The following is a 5,657-nucleotide window of genomic DNA, read 5'->3' as shown; positions in this document are numbered from 1 at the left end:
ATAAATATGGATAAACATGTTAAATGTTACATAGTATCTCGATCAACTCACTGACACTTCTTTTTTTTTTTTAGTTCTAACATACACAATAAACAAATTTACATATTTGAAATTTCGCCAAACTGCGGAACAGTTTGTTGGCGAATAAAAACATTCTTTTCTTAACCTATTGTGTGCGCTTACATAAATTACATAACTTAAAATAATACACTATAAATCTACTTATAAATATATATATCTAGTTCTACTACTACTGACTTACGGCCCCGACACTATCATTAGCAATGACATGAAATTTCATGACGCTCCAGCGTTTGGTCCATTCAGGTTATGACATACCTAAATCTCCCCACACACTTATCAGTATTTCTATCAGTATTTTCATCATTACCTTTCACGGGGAATTTTAAGTTATTATTTTCCTAACCGTTCTTAGTTATGTTGTAGTGTACGTTTTGAAGAACACAAAACCAGGACATTATTCAATCATCGATTCAAATATTTCTAACCTGTCGTAATTATACTATGTACTGTGGCAACTCTATGCCCGATGAGCCAGAAAAATGCAGAAAAAGAAATAGTTAATTAAAAAGAATATTTATTTATTTCAACCTTTTCGTGCGTGCGTGCGCCATGACTGTGTGAAAGATTGGTAGTTAAAAAATGTATCCAAATAATTTTTTTTATTCTTACCACGAACCGGGAATCAAACTATTCTTAAAGTACAATCAGCATCATATAGTAGGTAGCATCCAAAGTACCTATTCAAATAGTTCAATTAATATGTATATTTGGTTAAGAAAAAAGGTACCTGATATGTAGGGATTGCAATCCGGTCCGGCGGATCCGGCAAAATTCACATTCGGATCCGGTAAAGTGAATCAAAGCGCTAAAATATAAAATAACAACTTAAAACACTGCTAAAATTTAAAAGTTCTCGCCAATATTCGAATTTTCTCGCTCGCAAACAGCAACACAACAACTTGTTTGTTAGTTGACGCCAGTCTTCTAGCCGACGAAATATGTGTAGTCGTAGCGTTGAGATTTCCGTGCACCGTAAGTGGGCATTTCTCAGGAGGGCCGTTTTTATGTGTCCGGGGCAGTAATTGATTGAATTTACTGTTCAATAAATCTGAATTAATTTAGGCATGATCTTCAGCTTATATTCTGTCTGGGACACTATCAAATTATTTATTTATTATTTATATAATACAAGAAAAAGAAATTCAAATGCCAAAAATGATGTTCGGTGGGCGTGTCCCGCACCCAGATTTTATGAATCAAAAAATTATTACTCAAGATGGGGCATTAGATCGGAGTTATTATGGGTATTCACGCGTAGGGTATTAGTTAGCTTATCATATTCTTTATATCACAATAATGTGTTTGCTCAACACATTGAATAATACCAAATTTACGATGTGTCCCGGGCTAGTGACTGATATCGGTGTAATTTGCAAAACATGTCAGTACTCCTTCAAAGTTGTAGACCAGGAACTCAGTGTCTCAAACATAGTATGCTTTAGTTGTGCCTTAACCGTTGAATAAAGTAGAGGTACAGTCACAGTACAATAAAGTGATTTTTTAAACGTTTCTCCGTCCTTCGCTGGGTTTGGTCCTATGTTTTTTTGAGATCGGTGGTGCAATTTACTCCGAAAATTTTATTGCAATTATCGTTATGTAAGTGATTAAGAAGTCATCGAAAGTACGTAAATCCACCATTATTACATCTCTTCTGTATCGTTCATGCTATTTCTGTAATTGCTAAAAAGCGATTAATTTTGATATCGCTGGTGTTGATTTCCCTGGTTTCGGTGGATTTTTTGACCACCGATATCAAAAAAGTGATCACTGAATTCAAATCCTGCTTTGTAAATTAGTTTGTTGTACTAATTTATCATGTCTAACAAGTGAAAGATACGTTGTACAAACGTAAAATTATGTTTGTAAGTAAATTATGTCATAGTAGGTACACAAAATCACTAGTTGGGTAATTCCATGATAACTTACGTTACAATTAGAACTTTTCATTGCAAAACAAATGTATTTTTTGAGTACATTAATAAACAATCCGAATTCTTTTTTGTACGTTTAAATACAACATCGGACCGCCCTTTTTGTTTAATTTAACATCAGCAAAAACCAAACAATACACACACACATAAGTTCACACTAAAATGTAGTGGTAACTCGTGTTACACGAAATGGACACATCGTTTTGAGACCTTACTGTAATTGAATATTTCTCTGATATTTACGATCAATTAGGTTTTGTTTCAATGAAAACTGTTAAGTCAGTAATCAAAGTATTGTAATGTGGTAAGAAATAATAATAAACATTACAAGCAAAAATTTTAAAAATATTTTAGTATGGTAACTTGCGTTACCTAGAAATAGTAACTTTTGTTACTTCTAATTATACTATTTAAGTACGCATAGGTACTAACTTAAACATAATGAAAATTAAAAAAAAATAGACGATTGTTCTCGTACTTCTCCTCCGTAATATTTTTATCGTTTTATTCTTCGATATTATTGGTTATAAGACTCTTTTGGAGTTTATTATCCTTCCAGAACACTTTGTGACACTTCGACACTCCTGGAATAGCTGGAGCCTTTGAAAAGCATTCTTCTAGTTTCAGAAGTTCTGCTCTTGCTTCAATTTCCTCCGTTGGAACTACTGCCACTTTTACCGCCGAGTCTTTAGCAGCTGAAGCAAACTGCTCAGCATTTAATACATTTGCTTTCCTTTTCAAGACCTTTCCACGTACAAGCCTTTTTAATGCTCCTCCGATTCCATCAACCGGGCCTTTACCATGCGAGGTGGCAAAGTAGTTCCAAATCAGGTGAAGGTTGTGCTTTTTTTCCAGCTGTTGAATACATTCGATAACAAATTTGTTTTTAAACTGGGAAGCTGGGCCGTCCGACCACAACTGCACTTCCTTGACGTCTGTTGGTAAATCGTCTAGTATTCGGTCGATGTAAACCATTGCTGTCTTTTTATTATGATGACGATCATCAGACACAAGAACAATTGGATGTTGTTTACCTGTCATCCATAAAGATACTGTAAACAAAGTAACTTGAGGCTGCACCCAGTGAAAACTCTGCACTTCATCCTGAGCTACGCACGTGTAATTTTCAGAATAGTCCACCTGAATCAGCACTTTCTCAAAATCAGTTGTGTTAGAAATTTCAGTTTTGTGATTATGGTAGGAGGACGCCTGATTCCGTTTGATGTAAGCATGTTCAAAAAACTTAGGACCCATTTCGACTATGTACTGGATCAATTCATTTACTGTGCCCATTACCTGAATTTTACTAAGTTTGCCGTTGTGGTTTACCCATACAAACCAGCTAGTTTCGACCTCAGGACCCACGTTTTCGCAACATTCCAAATACTCGTTAAGTTTAATTTTAAGCATTTCCTTGCAATTGTTACAGTCTTTCAACCAGCATGCTCTTGTTGGAACTGTGCAAATGAAGCCATTTAAAAAATTATGATCGTAGTATGGACTTCCTATCACGTGATGCAATGAATTAACTGCCAGAGAGAAATTTTCATGGTATTTGCATAGACAAACATTATGTGGCAATTTATTAGACAGGTAAACATGTTTTGGTCGAAGCTCAGCAAACTTGCTACGTCCTACAATGTTGCCAAACTCTTCCACAAATAGACCATAGGTTTCACTCACTGAGGAATACAAATGACGGATCTGTATTTTTTCTTTTTCTCCTCTTTCATTTCCAACTGTGATATAGTCTTTTAACCCAGGAGCTTGGCGGCTTATGTCCTCGCGTTGGTAAAATGTATGTATATCATTTATTATTTTTCCGTCCAGTCCATATGCACCACGTGAAAGTTCGGCGTTTTCCTTTGGGCACTCAGCCAAAAGTTTTTCAAGCACCAATCGTTTTTTCATGGGACAAGTAGGTAATACCTTACGGGCACGAGCTACGGCTTTTCCAAGCGATTGTGGGGTAAAACGGATAGAAGTGTCATTCAGAGTCTGCTGATTAATCTGTTTTTTTAAAAGTCGATGTTTTGCCACCCTTTCTTTGATTTTCTTTCGATTTTCTTTAATTACTTTTGCTTTTTTTGATGGCGGTAAACGTTCGAATTTCTCCGTCTTCTTTTGTCTTGTTTTACGCCCAGCCTCGTTTACTTTTTTTTTATATTCTTCATATTGACCGTTTTCCTTTAACTTCTCCCTTCTTCTCTTCATCTTTTCAGCAGCACTGAGTGGCATTTTAACTGCTAAAAATATCATATTATTAAGGTAACTGTTGTTACATTGAGGTAACACAAGTTACCGGTAACTTGGGTTACAAACTTTAAAAGTGAATTTAAAATATACTTTTGTTATAAGTAGCAAATTAATAACGCAATATCATTCGCCTTAACGATATGAAAGAGTTGCGTGAGAGTTATTAAGGTCAGTTTAATATAACTTAATATAATTGAAAAACAATGCATAATGGTAACTTTCGTTTCAAATAACGACTATAGACTTTCCAGCTGCTATAGCCTTATGCTCAGTTTCAAAAAAAATAATCCGTTTATGGTTTTACATACAGCAATAACAGTATTAGAAGTAACATTGAAGTACTTACCGAATCCTTTATTAATACTTTAGGTAATTTGTAATCTTTTAGTCCGTTTTTCACCCAGTTTTGTTACAAAATCGAATGATAATGTTTAATGCGTTATATTCAAAGAACACAGTGGCACATATGTGACAGGCGTTTTTTATACATTACTTTATAATGTCAAGACACAATTTGTCAGTAAAAAGTATTGATTTACCCACAAAAAAAACACGAAGTTTTTTACTCTCTGTCATGGATATACCCAGTTCACTATGAGTAGTTTTTTAAACCAGACGTATAGACCCAATGTTTCTTTCTCTGTCTTGATATTCTTTTCCAACCAATTAAGTAAATTATGTTCGTTGTCCTCTGTATCACTGGAGGCCCTACACCTCGATACCTTTAAACATGTCAGCCATGTTAAATAAATGTAGTCAATTAGATCCCACTTCTTTTAAAATAACTTGTGTATGTAAGTACTATGCAAGGTGAACCCAAGGGACAGGATGTACAGAACAAGGGATTAAAAATAAAATAGCATTCTAATGTCGAGATCGCTTCAAAGGCACTGAGCGTGCCGACTGATCGATATTTCTAAATGATAGCCATAGACACAAATTGAACACAGCAAATGTTTTAACAATCCTCAATGTCTTATGTCTTTGTCAACAACTTTTTTACAATTTAGCTCAAGTGTTTGAGGGTGCTGGAGATCATAATTAATTGGTAATTGGATCTTCAAGCATTACTCGACTACTTCAAATATTATAGTTTTAAATTGACGGAGTTCACGCTTTTAAACTCTTTTATTAAAAAAATACTTGTTTTCCGTATTGCATCACATTGCTTTATAAGTACATTAAATATTTAATGAGCATTGAACACCACTCAGGGCCCCCCCACATCTGGCGTCTTTCGAGCGTCGGCGTCTGTCGGCGTCGGTCCAGCGCTATGAAAAATGACGTCACTGCGCAGTTGCGTCGACGCTGCGTCGACGTTGCGTCTACGTCGGCCATAGAATTGTAGACGCCGACGCTCGAAAGACGCCAGATGTGGGGGGGCCC

This window comes from Cydia fagiglandana, chromosome 17 (assembly GCF_963556715.1).
Source record: "Cydia fagiglandana chromosome 17, ilCydFagi1.1, whole genome shotgun sequence".
NCBI classification, from domain to species: domain Eukaryota; kingdom Metazoa; phylum Arthropoda; class Insecta; order Lepidoptera; family Tortricidae; genus Cydia; species Cydia fagiglandana.
This window is presented reverse-complemented; position numbering follows the sequence as displayed.